At 50.5% G+C, this 15999-nt stretch overlaps 1 protein-coding gene across 1 annotated transcript in view; it reads left to right on the top strand.

The window, feature by feature from the left end:
* Window positions 1–969: 969 nt before the first annotated feature.
* The window catches only part of LOC134168065 (adhesion G-protein coupled receptor G4-like), a 34807-nt gene continuing 19777 nt past the window's right edge, over window positions 970–15999 (top strand). The window contains exon 1 of the mRNA XM_062627382.1: window positions 970–1136. The gene's annotated coding sequence lies outside the window, so the exon portion shown is untranslated. The remainder of the gene's footprint in view (window positions 1137–15999) is intronic.

Genomic DNA, 15999 nt, shown 5'->3' on the forward strand with positions numbered 1-15999 from the left:
CCCATCCCCATCGCCACCGCCATCCCCATCCCCATCGCCATCCCCATCGCCATCCCCATCCCCATCGCCATCGCCATCCCCATCGCCATCCCCATTCCCATCCCCATCGCCATCGCCATCGCCATCCCCATCCCCATCCCCATCCCCATCCCCATCGCCATCGCCATCCCCATCCCCATCGCCACCGCCATCGCCATCGCCATCCCCATCCCCATCGCCATCGCCATCCCCATCGCCATCCCCATCCCCATCCCCAACCCCATCGCCATCCCCATCGCCATCGCCATCCCCATCGCCATCCCCATCCACATCCCCATCTCCATCGCCATCCCCATCGCCATCCCCATCCACATCCCCATCTCCATCGCCATCCCCATCGCCATCCCCATCCCCATCGCCATCCCCATCCCCATCCCCATCGCCATCCCCATCCCCATCCCCATCCCCATCCCCATCTCCATCCGCATCCCCAACTGCATCCCCATCCCCATCCGCATCCCCATCCCCATTCGCATCCCCATCCCCATTCGCATCCCCAACTGCATCCCCATCCCCATCCGCATCCCCATCCCCATCTGCATCCCCATCCCCATCCGCATCCGCATCCCTATCTCCATCCGCATCCCCATCTCCATCCGCATCCCCAACTGCATCCCCATCCCCATCCGCATCCCCATCCCCATTCGCATCCCCAACTGCATCCCCATCCCCATCCGCATCCCCATCCGCATCCCCATCCCCATCCCCATCGCCATCCCCATCCCCATCTGCATCCCCATCGCCATCCCCAACCCCATCCCCACCCCCATCCCTATCGCCATCCCCATCCCCATCCCCATCCCCAACCCCATCCCCATCCGTGTGGAGCCCGCCTCCGGCTGCGCGTGGGGAACGCCATGGAAACGGGCATCAGAGCCATCGTGGTCCTGGCACTGAGGGGGACCCAGCACCCAAGGCCACCTCAGAGCACCACAGGGCAGGGAGGGGATGCCAGCTCGCAACTGGCCCACATGCTGGTGTATGGCGGGTGTTTTATGGCCCCACAACAACCACAAACTTTACCCTGCCATTAAAGATGATGAATTGGCTTCCGATCACCTCCAGCAGCTGTCTGGGGCAATGAGACACTATGAATGGTAAAGTCACTTGTCCAACAGAGGCTCAAGCAGAGGGGAAGCAGACTACATCAGGTCTCAGCTTGGATGAGAGTAAACTTGGATGAGACTAAACCCAGTTTAGTCCCAACTTGGATGCTTTGGGGATGGTTCGGAGGAGTTACTGTGCTGTAGTTAATGCGGTGTTGGCCCGAAGCTGTGAAACCACACACAGTTGGAGGAGCTCACGTTAGTTGTAGCTGTCAGTGCTGATCGGTGCTGCAGTCTGGGCTGCAGTGGGCTTGAGTGGCCCACAGTCTAAAGGTGAAGCACATCCCGTGTTTATTGGTGCTGTGGAAACTGAGGAACAATGGATTCGGAAGAAAGCAACAGCACAAATCTATGGGTTGAGTTCATAGAGCCCCAGCCTGGTTTGGGTTGGAAGGGACCTCAAAGCTGATCCAGCTCCAACCCCTGCCACGGGCAGGGACCCCTTCCACTAGAGCAGCTTGCTCCAAGCCCCTGTGTCCAACCTGCCCTTGAACACTGCCAGGGATGGGGCAGCCACAGCTTCTCTGGGCACCCTGTGCCAGCGCCTCAGCACCCTCACAGGGAAGAGCTTCTGCCTAAGAGCTCAGCTCAGTCTCCCCTCGGGCAGGTTAAAGCCATTCCCCTTGGCCTGTCCCTCCATCCCTTGTCCCAAGCCCCTCTCCAGCTTTCCTGCAGCCCCTTCAGGCACTGGAGCTGCTCTCAGGTCTCCCCTTCAGGAGCCTTCTCTTCTCCAGGCTGCCCCAGCCCAGCTCTCTCAGCCTGGCTCCAGAGCAGAGCTGCTCCAGCCCTCGCAGCATCCCCATGGCCTCCTCTGCACTCACTCCAACAGCTCCACGTCCCTCTTGTGCTGCTGCCCCAGAGCTGGATCAGGGCTGCAGGGGGGTCTCCCCAGAGCACAGCAGAGGGGCAGGATCCCCTTCCAGTGAGCTGCACCCACTGTGTAACTGAGCGCTCACTGGCTTGCAGCGGGGCTGGGAGTTGTGTCCTGTGTTTCAAACACCCCTGGTTTTGTACATGTCTCCATATGAAGACAGAAAACCCCAACGGGTGAAGTGGTCCAGCCTGTCAGGAAACAAGATAATGAAACCCCACTGATGGAATCCTCAGATTCTATTCTATGTTAACTTGAATTCGTCACTTAACTGTTGTGCTGCCTCCTTGGTTATCAGTGAATTCTGAATCTCTTCTCCTTTTGTCTCTGGTTTTCTGCTCCACAAAGGGTCAGGATAAAATAGTATGCTACGGCCATAGTAAAGGGTAGATTCTTTGGGCCTGGTGTGGAAAACTCCCTTTGCAATCATAAATGGGAAGTTTACCTGCCAGCAAGCCAAAAAAATACCCCCAAAACGAGAAGAATCCAGGAAAAAAGTAGCACTGGGACACTTTGTGCTTCAAGAGAGCAAAAAGGAACCTTAGGAAGACCCAGAGCACGGCTCCATCTTAACTGGAACCTTCAGACCACAGATTTGCCCTCTTCTTTGTTTCTTGTTTGTTATACTGGCTTTCCCCTCTTTAACGTGTGTGTACAGAGTCGCCTTTGTTGTTTCCTCTCAGTGTTAATAGGATGCCAATTATTAGTAGTATTACTTAAAACAAAAGCTAAAAGGTGAAAACCCCTGAAGAGCTGGGGCCACATTTCCCAAGTTTGCTGTTACACTCTGCAGGAATAACACCTTCCCTCTTTGCAGTCTCCATGTGCTTTATACACATGCTGAAATTGAACTTCACCATTCCACGGAGAGGCATTCAGATGTTCCCCTCCTTTTACAGATGAGAAAACTGCAATCAAAGTCTCCAGTTAGGTCATGGACAAAGCAGCACAGCAAGAAGTAACCCCAGCCCGGATTCCTTGACTCCTTGCTCTCTAGCCGCATCTTTTCCCATCTTCCTTTCATCCCCAGCTATCAGAAAATGCCACCAAAATGGTTTATATTGATTCTGTACAGCGGGAAGTACAGTCGGTGAGGTACAAATGAATGGTCAAACTACCTAACGGAATGTAATCCTGATGTTTTTTGCAAGCTCCATACGTAATGTGTAGTTATGACACTGTCCGTGTCTCTAACAATAAAGTGCTCAAGAGTGGTTTGGGGTGCCTTTGAATTTTGATTAGGTTCCATCCGTTTCCCTTCGCTCACAGTATTTCTTTACCACAATAGAAGGTGCCAGTGCCTATTTACCCATGTTGGTTCCTTAGATTACAAATGAAGACAATTGGCATGGGAGGAATCACTGCTGAAGAGAAGGCTTGCAAATGGAGCGGGCAGCTACAACCATCTCTGAATGAAATGGTATTTGCTCTTCTATTTCAGCAGACACATATACAAGTGGCCTCAGCGCTTGCAATGGAACATGTCTGACACTCTGTACATGCAAAGCTCCAGAGCAGAAGGTATAAATTACAGGAAGGAAAATAAACCTGGTGCTGCGCACTCGGGATGTTTGTGGTAGGCCAGTGGAGGCTGTAGACTGAAAATATAAAGGCCATGCATATACAAACTCATGAGAGATAAAAGCACTCTGGAGGTAGAAGTGGGGCACTGTCCCTTCCTGCTCTCCATACGTATCCATAGTGCTTGACATGCACAGCTTTTATCTTTAGGCACACAGGAGCTGAGCTGCGAAGATCTGCCCCAGTGTGGGACACGTGGTATCTCTGTGTCCCATGAGCAGTTCAGGAAGGTTTGAGTTAATGTTTGAGCAGTTGCGACTGTAACTTCCATCTTCTTTCTTGTTTAACCTTCTTTCGCAGGTTTTCGGTCGTGCAATTACTGCTTATGCGTTTTTAGAGGAACTTCATTGCCATTTTGACCTTGCAGCACTTGTAATCACCTTTCAGTTCTGCAGCATTGGCAGATTTGATTGCAGGAGTGATTTATTCTAATCCTTTAAAGACTGCCTCCCCCCCCTTGTCCATGTGGAAAAGTGAAGAATTTCATTTCACAGTCATTTCTTCCACCCGTTTAGTTTTCATATCATAGCTTGTGACAAAGCCTTCCGCAGTGTTTCAGGCCAAAACCCTGATTGGCATTGTCACAATCCCATATTGGCATTATGAGATCGGAATCAATAGAGCCCTGGCACTGCGTGCACTCTGACATTCCAGCTATTCTATAACAGCCATTTCGGTTTAAGAAACACCAAAATTAGTTGAATTAATAGTAGCTGAAATAAGTCAAGCAGAAGCTTGCACATGCGATGACCCAGGTGGAAAAAATCAAGCTTGGAAACCACTTAAGCCATTGACAGATCTGGGAAGGCTGTTAGGGGGAGAAACACCCACCCATCAATCTATTTCTTATCCTGTTTCCCAACTACTTGGCATCCCATGGTATTTGGATGTTGTGCTTGACTGGACTTAGCCTGAAATCTGGTGTAAAAAATCAGTGCCTGAGCCTACAGATCCTGATTGCTTTGATCACTGAAGTGCCTAATAGCAAAACGTTCACGTGTATTCAACTTCACTGATGTCAGCCTCGCCAAGTAAGAGCAGAACTAAGAAAGCAGGGGAATTAGATGGACCTGTGTATTTATATCTGTCCACAGGAGGCTGAAAAATGGTGGAAAAGTATTTCAAAACGGGCTAAACCCAAAAGCTAAGGTGTTTATTGTGACAGATTATAGCGGGCTTCCTGTGGTGAATGGAACTGCCATGGCGTGGCTGCTGGAAAGAAAATTGGTGGTGTCAAAATGACTGTAGCTGTCCACTCTTCTTTCCAAATGGGCTTTAACTGCACATTCTTGTTTATTACTCTCCTGCTGGGGCAAGTACCTGCAACAGTCTGTGTTACTAATGCAGTTATACTCTGAAGGGCCTCATTTCTCTTTCCTGGCTCAAGCTGACTTGTATTTATATGGGTGAATAATCCTTAGATGGAAAATTATGTACTCCCTAAAGGGAGCTACAAGATACCCTGAAAGGGGCTTTTGACAAGGGCACAGAGTGATAGGAGAAGGTGGAACGGCTTTAAACTGAAACAGGGGAAGTTCAGGTTAGATATAAGGAAGAATTTCTTCCCTGTGAGGGTGCTGAGGCGCTGGCACAGGGTGCCCAGAGAAGCTGTGGCTGCCCCATCCCTGGCAGTGTTCAAGGGCAGGTTGGACACAGGGGCTTGGAGCAAGCTGCTCCAGTGGAAGGGGTCCCTGCCCGTGGCAGGGATTGGAGCTGGAGGAGCTTTGAGGTCTCTTCCAACACAAACCAGGCTGGGGTTCTATGACTGAATACTGCTTAATATAAAAGATACAGAATCAAGACTTTACTTTGTCCCTGGTCCAGTGTATTCGTTAGTTACCTGGGTGACAGATGGAAAGCATTCCTACAACATTTGCATGCACTGCTTATGTGTTAGAGGGCAAGCTTAGAATTCAAATTGACCTAGAAAGTTAGAAATGTAGCGCAGGAGAAAATGAGGATAAATAGGGACAGATGCAAGATAGAACATTTAGACAGGAATAATTAATTGCAGAAAGCCAAGCCAGAGAACAGCCTGGGAAATAGGGCAGAAAATGATCTGGGATGTCACAAGCTGAGCATGAGTCAACAGTGCCATGGTACTGGGAAAAGGGAAGCACCCTGCCTGCGAGAAGGGTAGCCTCTTGGACACACAGCAGTCCTCCACGCAGCAAAGACTTTAGACTTGATTTTAATCCGGGAAGATTAATGCTTCACTTCAAGGAAAGCATTATCAGGTAGGGATAGGGAAGCACGGTGGGATAGATTGCCAGGGAAGAGCTAAAGGTCCAACATGGTCAACCCGTGTCTGGATGTGTAGCAGCCCAGAAAGGCAGGTCTGATCCGAGGGCAGGAGAAAGGACTGCATGACCTCTTGAGGTCTCTTCCAGCTCCGTTTCTGCAATCCTACAATTCCTGCTTGTGGGTTTGGGGCATATTGGCCAGAACAAGCATTATTCAATGTGAGGTTTGCAGAACTGCCAGCTAAATTTAGACAGAGCACACTAAGCAGTGACAGGAGATAAATGAGCTCAAGGGAAGACACTGTGATCGTATAGGGCTACCTTGGGCAGCTGTCGGAAAAGGTTTGACACTTCAGTGCATGGCACCAGTTCTGCACCTTAGATCATCCTGTGTTGTATAACAGTTTTGTAAGGACAGGAGACCAATTTGTACAGGAAGGAATAAAGTGAGAAAGAACACGCACATGTAATATGTGTAGGAACAGGTCCACTCCTTTCCTGTCTGTAATCCTGTGCATGCCCACCAGTTCTCATTTCATAGAATAACACCTCTGTGTTGCCTTGGCATACCTGTTCCCATCCAAATTTTAGCTATTACTCGTCTCAAAATGGGGATATAAAAGTCTCTTCTCATCCCTTTTCAGTGTTTCTGTATCTCCTTATTTATTCTGTGGCTTTTCATCCAAGCAGAAGCTCTCTCTGAGACTGACAGTTACTGTATTTATGTATGTATGCGTGTATCTGGTAGGTTGAGCACACTGAAGACAGTGAAATAACAGTAAATAATAGAAGTTAAGCTCTTGGGCCAATTTTGTGAAGGTCATTGCCTAAAGAGGGTGTGTAAAAGCTGCATCTGTGCAACTAAACTGAGTTCCCCTGTGCTCAGGTGCTCGCTGTGTGTGTGAACACCTACTGCTGTCATCACTAGCTATTTATTTGTATTGCCACAGTGCCTAGGAGCCTCCAGTAATAGCATCTAAACAAGGCAGTAGCCTACTCCCTGCCCCAAAGAGCCTAAATGTGCTCCAGAATGTGGGATCTATAAAGAAGCTGGCTAATTGTTAGCTGTTTTATGGCTTGTTTCTGTCTTGTCCTGCTCTGATTTGGAGCACTACATTTCTCGAAGTAAAGATTAAAGTGAATCAGCTCAGTCAATTTTCTTAAGGTACAAGCCATTGTACCATTTTCTTATGGTACAAGCCATTGCACAAATGCCTCCAGCACAATCTGGTAATTATTACTGAATCACTTGAAATGATCCCAAATTTTGATGTGATTACCATCAGTGGCGCTAAGTAACACAATTCCAACGAGCTCAACGCTGATACGGCAATCCTTATCACTTCTAACGCGAAACAGTTTAATCTGAGCATCACGTGCTGATGAGATGATCTGTTCCAGCAGTGCCTTTTTGTGGATGCTGTGTTGTTCCAAGTGGTGGTGAGATAAAACACCACCGTCGTGGAGAGCTGCAGTGTCAGGCTCGCAGTGCTGTGCATTTGACTGCGAGGACATCTTGGATGGCTCCTCAAGTCTATGTAATGATCTAAAACCTCCTTCTCATTGATCCCTGCCTAGAAGTGAGTACTTAAGGGAAATCTGAGGATACAGAGTCGTTTTCCAGCTCTCTGAGCATGAAAACACTTCTCCATAACTGAACGCTGTGCAGGTATTTCTCCTTCTAACAGCTCAAAGGTGGCTCCTGTTGAAAGATCAGTTTTCAAAGAAGTCTCCTTGGACACAAAAGAAGAGCACTCAGGCAGCCTGTATTATGTACAAAGCTCCTTGGCAGAGCAGAGGAGAGTCCCTGAGAGCTGCCTCACTGCCTTTGGAAAAGGCTCACATAAAGAGCAGGTTGTAGTGATGGTTCTTAGCGCAAGGATGGAGGCTTTGTCTGAATGCTTTGCTTTCCTAAGTTGATGTAAGGTGTTCGCTTGGAGTTTGAGTAGTGCCCGTAGTAAGGAGGAGATTAGCTGAGAGCATCTCCCATTTCCCAAGCTCCACTTAGACCTTTTGCTTGATATTGCCTCCTGCTCTTCCTAGATCTCTTGGCAGGCCTAGAGATAGCCACATTACATTGATCCCTTGTGCAGTTTCATTATAAGCAATGTTCACTTTCCTTCGGGAGCAGCCTTTGCCTGGCAAAGGAGAACCAAGGCAAGAACCCAGGCAGTGATGCTTATGCTGCTCCAGTCACAAAGGAGAAGGGAGGGTAGAAACTGCTTTGGAGCAGCAATGACAAAAGCCCTCCAAAACCCCCAAATCCAGTAATGATTTTACAAACACACTGAATAGCTGGAGCTAATTTAACCCAAATTTCAACTTCCTGCAGCATTTGGGGATTTACCTGCCTGAAAATCTTTCCTTTATCCCAATGCCATCAAGCTGCTGTTCCAAGGGGCTTGTAAGGGGAATCTTCCCCTAAACATGGGAGTGGGCACCAACAAGTTGTGTTTTAAGATGACTGCATCTAGTTTGCTTTCCTCTCTGTCAGAAGCCAAAGATGCTCTTGGTGTGAGATGGATGCTGTTAGGGCTGCACAGTAAGAGACCATATGTGTGTCTGGCACAGATGGGTGCTGGCTGCATTCACAGTGTCGAGAAGCTGTGCTTCCATTTCTCGTCTGGGACTTTCAATCTGTTAATTCTGCTGCTGAATTTGCCTCTCCCTGTTCAATCGATCCAACTTCACCAAGTTCAACATGGGGTAAAGAATGGGGTATCAGCCGTACCAAGAAAGAGTTTTAGCTCTTGGATTACTTAATCCATTTTCAAAGACCAATTTCACCCTGAAATAACACTTGGGCCAACACAGTAGTTCCTTTTTGTTAGAAAAGCATTTAGAGAAGAGGCTTTCGGAGTATGCTTGTGACTGAAATCTACCGTGTTCCTTCCTGTTTTGGCTTGGAGATTGCTGCTTCGGCAATTCCCACTGGCTTCCTCCATGGCTTGGAAAGACCCTGCTCTCCCAGGCTACTTCACCATAGACCCTACCTTGTCCTCCCGTGAAACGGGCCCTTACTCCTGAGCAGCTGAACAAACTGGAGTGGGATCCTGCAGGGACACTGGGGGGCCCCTGCCGCCGTTTTAGACTCTAACACTGTGAAGCTCCTGTATTCCAGCACAGAAAGAGGGCAAGGAGATAAATGACTGCAGTGTTTGTTTGTTTGTTTTGCCTAAAGAAGCTTCTTTGTGCGTGTATTCCACATGAGTATTCTTCTGTCTGTGTAAAATAGATCCCTTGTGTCTGAATTTGAGCCTCTGTAGATTGTTACTTAGGCAATGGCTTAGAAATACTTTAGAGGCATTATCTAGGAGCTTTTCTGACTTCTCTCACATATTTCCTCTGCCTCCCTGCACCCACACATCCATGCACACGCAGTGAGAGATGCAGGGTCAGATGCTCATCAGACTTGTGCTCATTTTACACAAACAAAACTCTCTTTTTGCACCTTTTTCCCCCCCCCTTTTCCCCCAAAGTCCATTTTGGACCAGTTAGACAGCTCTTGGTAAACACCAGCCCAACAAGAGGAGTGATAAATGGCTACACTTGGAGCTGAGAGCCTTAAAGCACACGCATCAGCCCAGCTGTGGCTCTGGTTTTCTGGGACTTAATGGCTTTCAGTATGACTGCTGTTAGCAGAGGTGCTAATAGAGCTCCTACCAGTTTATTTGCCACGACTTCTGCTTTCATGTGGGAAGGTTTCTGGCTCAAGTCAACGATGGTGAGCCTTAAGTGGTTTGAAATCCTGTGGTAAGTGGCCTAGGATAAATCACTGGGAACACAGTGTGATAATATCTGTATGTGGGTAAGCTCGGCTGCAAGCGTGTTGTTGAGGTCGCATGGTTTGTCCAGTGAAGAAGAAAGGGGGAGAGAAGTTTGCTCTGGGGGTGCAGCCCAGCACACGGTGGGGGGGTTCTGGGCTCAAGCACACAATGAAGCCAGGCCATGGGGAGCTTCTCCTCACCCAACACCCCCAAGTCCTTCTCCTCAAGGCTGCTCCATCCAACCTCTGCCCAACAAAGAAGCACCCAGTGCCTTGATGGATCTGAGCATTTAGTGCTCGCTTTCCACCATCAATACTGGTTCTTCTTAGTACGACAAGAACCTTCCCAGTGTACCAGGTCACTAGCCCTCAGTGGGCTCCTGGGGGCATGATTTCCACCACTCCACTGACACAAGGTGCTATTAGGGCTGCATAACTCATATGAAATGAAGTGACAAGTCCCGCAGTGGTAGGTAGCACTTTAGCTGTGCAGCTTCTGCTAGCAAGTGGGTGGAAGAGTGGATGGGGCTGGGTGGTTTCCATTTGAGGTTTCCATTTAGACAGTGACATTTGCCAGTTATTACTGTTCTGTTTGCATCTGAGCAAACCCAGTTATTCTGGTGTTCCACACCTGGAAATAGAACTGCTGTATTTCAGACCTCAGGGTAGTAAGTGTTGGCTGCTACTTGCTTTTCAGCTGTAGTTCCTTATCTGCTTAAAGGTGATGTGATGAACCTCAGTTAGTTAGTGGTTATATGGTGCTTTGAAATCTACACTACACTATCTAGTTTTTTTAGTGCTATAATAGTTCTATAGCACAGTGTAACAGTACACAGCAGCACACTCAGCTGCAAGCCTGAAATGCTTCCTGAGGGATAGAATCCAGGACATTGTGTCCCCGTGACACAAGGAAATCAAGGAAAATCATCCTCAGTTCTAAATTTACCTTTAGAACAGGGAAAGCCCAGCTCAGAAAACCAAGCATGGTACAAATAGCTGTGAAATAGAACAGTGATGGGTCTAGTGCAAAACTTAAGTACCACCTGGTCAGAGAGCAGAGTACTTTGTAGAGCAGGACTGGAGGAGGATGGGGCAGGTAGAGCATCATCAACCTGCTCTAGTGGAAGGTGTCCCTGCCCATGGCAGGGGCTTGGAACTGAATGAGCTTTAAGATCCCCTTCTAACACAAACCAGGCTGGGATTCTATGATTTCTATGATATATTTCCAATTACTTCCTTCAATGTCCAGCCCAGGAGCCCCTGGCTGCTCTGAGCGTGACTGCACAGTGCTATAGCTGCTCTTTCACTTTGATGTATTGGAGACAAGGGTGAATGTGACTTCCTCATTTTGCTCTTCAGCTAATGCTGCCAGTGGTGAATAAAATGCATTGCTAAATTAATAAGTCAAAAAGTTTTTGGGCTCGGGCCACTAAGCTGTCTCTCTGCTTTGCACGCAAGTATGGGAGATATGTTAGCCCGGGGATAGAGTAGCAGCTCCAAAAGGCTGCAGTGAAATGCAATCTGGTTCTGACACAATGCAGCCGGTCAGGCCATCTGTGAGAAGGAGCACCCAAAAAGGTAACTGGCAAAGACTGATAATCCCCAATTGAGCCTTGAAAACTCAAAGCACCCGGCCTAGCTGTTGGGGGGGGAGCTTATGATGTGCAAGCGTGAGAGTGCTGGCTGTGGCACTGAGGCGTTATAGTGATGGCAAATGGTTAGCAATATGGGTATTTAGTTTGTATTTCCACTCTTAGTGGGGTCCACTTTTAGTCCTGGTCTTTCCCTGGTTCACCAGATAAGGAGATGTGTACGGGTGAACCAGAGCTGCCATGGAATAGGACTGTGGCGTGGTCCAAGCACGCATCTTGCAGACCTCATTGCTCAAAGGATGCCCTGGCCATGCAGTACCAGCCCTTCAGTGTCTCTGAAGGCTTAAATCAGCAGAAAACTGACCCTGTGGAACAGAAAACCACAGAATGGTTTGTGTTGGAAGGGACCTTAAAGCTCCTCCAGCTCCAACCCCTGACACGGGCAGGGACACCTTCCACTGGAGCAGCTTGCTCCAAGCCCCTGTGTCCAACCTGGCCTTGAACACTGCCAGGGATGGGGCAGCCACAGCTCCTATGGGAAGGGCACAGCTTCCCATAGCAGGACGGGTGGATGGTGTGAGGTATGGGCATGAGGGACCAGCGACGATCCCCCTGCCTGGGTGCAGCAAGCTGTTGGCTTCCCTCAGCTGTAACCCCATACTCACTCATGCCACTGGCTGGTGTCCAGCCCTCCCCCTGGCAGGGGCTATCTATGCCTCACACCTCCGTTCCCACCATAGTCCCGGAGACAACAGGGATTGATGGAGAACCATCCTGGGGCTGGAGGAGAGCCCCTGGGGGTGTGCAGATGAACGGGGTACTTCACTGTGCAGTGCAGCACAGCAGGTGTGCCTCTAAACACCCTTATAATGTGGTTTCTGTAGCTCTGTGTGCCTTGCATTACACGGGTACTTATCCAAGAGGGAAGGCTGCACTGTTTCATCATTCCTTCCCCTGTGCCCTTCATTCGTCTCCTCAGCTAAAGTGAAACACTCTGCATGGAGAAGCTGGGGCAAAGCAGGTCTCACCATGAGACCTTGCCATGATCCGGCTGACACATCCCAGCCATGCCCGGCTGTGGTGTTCATCAGGCAGGGAGATCAGCTCCCAGGGAGCAAAGCAGGGAAATGAAGGCCTGAAACGAAGAGAAAATCCAGATTTTGATGGGTAAAACCAGGCTGATGAGGGTGCACAACGAGAAGCCTGCAGACAGGACGGGGGACTGGCACGGAACAGAGAGCTGGTGGAAAACATACTGCATCACATCAGTGAGGTGTGCCTAATGTCACCACCATCTACGGATGAAGGTCACAACATACCCTGGTACCTTGCCTATGCACCATTCTAGTCCTACATTGTGATGTATATACTAGCCCCATTTAGAAAAGCTCAGATCTGTCCAGCACAGGGAGGCCCAGTTCAGACCAGTTCAGCCACTCCAGCCCACTTCAGCCCAGTTTAGCACACTTCAGCCCACTTCAGCCCTGTTCAGCCTAGTTTAGCTTTGTTCACCCCAGTTTAGCTTTGTCCAGCCCAGTTTAGCCCAGTATAGCCCAGCCCAGCCTCTTTTAGCCCAATTAAGCCTAGTTTGGCCCAGTTCAGACCTCTCCAGACCAGTTTAGCCCAGTTTGGCTCAGTCCAGCCCAGCCCAGTTTAGCCCACTTGAGGCCACTCCATTTAGCCCAGTCCAGACAAGTTGAGCCCAGTTCAGCTCATTTTAGACTGGTCCAGCCCAGTTCAGACCAATGGAGCCAAGGCCAGTTTAGCCCACTTCAGCCCTGTTCAGCCTAGTTTAGCTTTGTTCACCCCAGTTTAGCTTTGTCCAGCCCAGTTTAGCCCAGTATAGCCCAGCCCAGCCTCTTTTAGCCCAATTAAGCCTAGTTTGGCCCAGTTCAGACCTCTCCAGAACAGTTTAGCCCAGTGCACACCAGTCCAGCCCACTTTATCTCACTTCAGACACTTCACACCAGTTCAGACACTTTACCCCAGCCCACTTTAGCCCTGTCCAGCCCATTCCAGCTCACCCCAGCCCCTTTAGCCCAGTTTAGCCCAGCACAGCCAACTTTAGCACAGTCCATCCCGCTTTAGCCCAGCCCAGCCCACTGTAGCCCAATTCAGCCCAGTTTAGCCCTATCCACACCAATTTAGCCCAGCCCAGCCCAGCCCTGTTCACAATTCAAGCCCAGTGCAGCCCAGCCCAGGCAGTTTTAGTCCAATTCAGCCCAGTCCAGCCCCATTTAGACAAGCTCAGATCTGTCCAGCCCAGTGAGGCCCAGTTCAGACCAGTTCAGCCACTCCAGTCTGCTTCAGCCCAGTTTAGCCCACATTGGCCCACTTCAGCCCACTTCAGCCCACTTCAGCCCAGTTTAGCCCACATTGGCCCACTTCAGCCCACTTCAGCCCAGTTTAGCTTTGTCCAGCCCAGTTTAGCCCAGTATAGCCCAGCCCAGCCTCGTCTAGCCCTGTCCAGCCCATTCCAGCCAACCTTAGCACAGTCCATTCCAGTTTAGCCCAGCCCAGCCCAGTTCTGCCCAATTCAGCCCAGTTTATCCCTGTCCAGCCCAATTTAGCCCAGCCCAGTTCTGCCCAGTTTAGCCCAATTCAGACCTGTCCACACCAATTTAGCACAGTTCAGCAGGGTTTAGCCCAGTGCAAACCTCTCCAGACCAGTTTAGCCCAGTACAGCCCTGCCCAGCCCAGCCAAGGACACTTCAGCCCAGTTTAGCCCAGTTGGCTCAGTCCAGCCCAGCCCAGTTTAGCCCACTTGAGGCCACTCCACTTAGCCCAGTCCAGACAAGTTGAGCCCAGTTCAGCTCATTTTAGACTGGTCCAGCCCAGTTCAGACCAATGGAGCCAAGGCCAGCCCCGTTTAGTCCAGCCCAGCCCACTTTAGTCCAGTCCAGCCCAGTTTAATCCCGCACAGCTCAGTTCAGCCCAATGGAGCCCAGTGCACACCAGTCCAGACCACTTTACCCTTCTAGCCCAGCCCAGCCCAGTTTAGCCCAGTGCACACCAGTCCAGACCACTTTATCTCACTTCAGACACTTCACACCAGTTCAGACACTTTACCCCAGCCCACTTTAGCCCTGTCCAGCCCATTCCAGCTCACCCCAGCCCCTTTAGCCCAGTTTAGCCCAGCACAGCCAACTTTAGCACAGTCCATCCCGCTTTAGCCCAGCCCAGCCCACTGTAGCCCAATTCAGCCCAGTTTAGCCCTATCCACACCAATTTAGCCCAGCCCAGCCCAGCCCTGTTCACTCAATTCAAGCCCAGTGCAGCCCAGCCCAGGCAATTTTAGTCCAATTCAGCCCAGTCCAGCCCCATTTAGACAAGCTCAGATCTGTCCAGCCCAGTGAGGCCCAGTTCAGACCAGTTCAGCCACTCCAGCCCGCTTCAGCCCAGTTTAGCCCACATTGGCCCACTTCAGCCCACTTCAGCCCAGTTTAGCTTTGTCCAGCCCAGTTTAGCTTTGTCCAGCCCAGTTTAGCCCAGTGTAGCCCAGCCCAGCCTCGTCTAGCCCTGTCCAGCCCATTCCAGCCAACTTTAGCACAGTCCATTCCAGTTTAGCCCAGCCCAGTCCAGTTTAGCCCAATTCAGACCTGTCCACACCAATTTAGCACAGTTCAGCAGGGTTTAGCCCAGTGCAAACCTCTCCAGACCAGTTTAGCCCAGTACAGCCCTGCCCAGCCCAGCCAAGCACAGTTCAGCCCAGGGTTTAGCCCAGTGCAAACCAGTCCAGCCCAGCCCAGTTTAGCCCACTTGAGGCCACTCCATTTAGCCCAGTCCAGACAAGTTCAGCCCAGTTTAGCCCATTTTGACTCAGTCCAGCCCAGTTCAGACCAGTTTAGCCCCAGCCCCGTTTAGTCCAGCCCAGCCCACTTTAGTCCAGTCCAGCCCAGTTTAATCCCGCACAGCTCAGTTCAGCCCAATGGAGCCCGGCCCAGTTTAGCTTAGTCCAGCCCAGCTCAGAGCAGTCCAGGCCATTTTACCCTTGCCCAGCCCAGCTTAGCCCAGCCCAGCCCAGTTTAGCCCAGTGCACACCAGTCCAGCCCACTTTATCTCACTTCAGACACTTCACACCAGTTCAGACACTTTACCCCAGCCCACTTTAGCCCTGTCCAGCCCATTCCAGCTCACCCCAGCCCCTTTAGCCCAGTTTAGCCCAGCACAGCCAACTTTAGCACAGTCCATCCCGCTTTAGCCCAGCCCAGCCCACTGTAGCCCAATTCAGCCCAGTTTAGCCCTATCCACACCAATTTAGCCCAGCCCAGCCCAGACCTGTTCACTCAAGCCCAGTGCAGCCCAGCCCAGGCAATTTTAGTCCAATTCAGCCCAGTCCAGCCCCATTTAGACAAGCTCAGATCTGTCCAGCCCAGTGAGGCCCAGTTCAGACCAGTTCAGCCACTCCAGCCCGCTTCAGCCCAGTTTAGCCCACACTGGCCCACTTCAGCCCACTTCAGCCCACTTCAGCCCAGTTTAGCCCACATTGGCCCACTTCAGCCCACTTCAGCCCACTTCAGCCCAGTTTAGCTTTGTTCAGCCCAGTTTAGCTTTGTCCAGCCCAGTTTAGCCCAGTATAGCCCAGCCCAGCCTCGTCTAGCCCTGTCCAGCCCATTCCAGCCAACTTTAGCACAGTCCATTCCAGTTTAGCCCAGCCCAGCCCAGTTCTGCCCAATTCAGCCCAGTTTAGCCCTGTCCAGTCCAATTTAGCCCAGCCCAGTTTAGCCCAATTCAGACCTGTCCACACCAATTTAGCACAGTTCAGCAGGGTTTAGCCCAGTGCAGACCTCTCCAGACCAGT

The sequence above is a fragment of the Pezoporus occidentalis genome, unplaced genomic scaffold (assembly GCF_034315485.1).
Source record: "Pezoporus occidentalis ecotype Australia unplaced genomic scaffold, CSIRO_AGI_Poc_V1 ctg30, whole genome shotgun sequence".
NCBI lineage: Eukaryota > Metazoa > Chordata > Aves > Psittaciformes > Psittacidae > Pezoporus > Pezoporus occidentalis.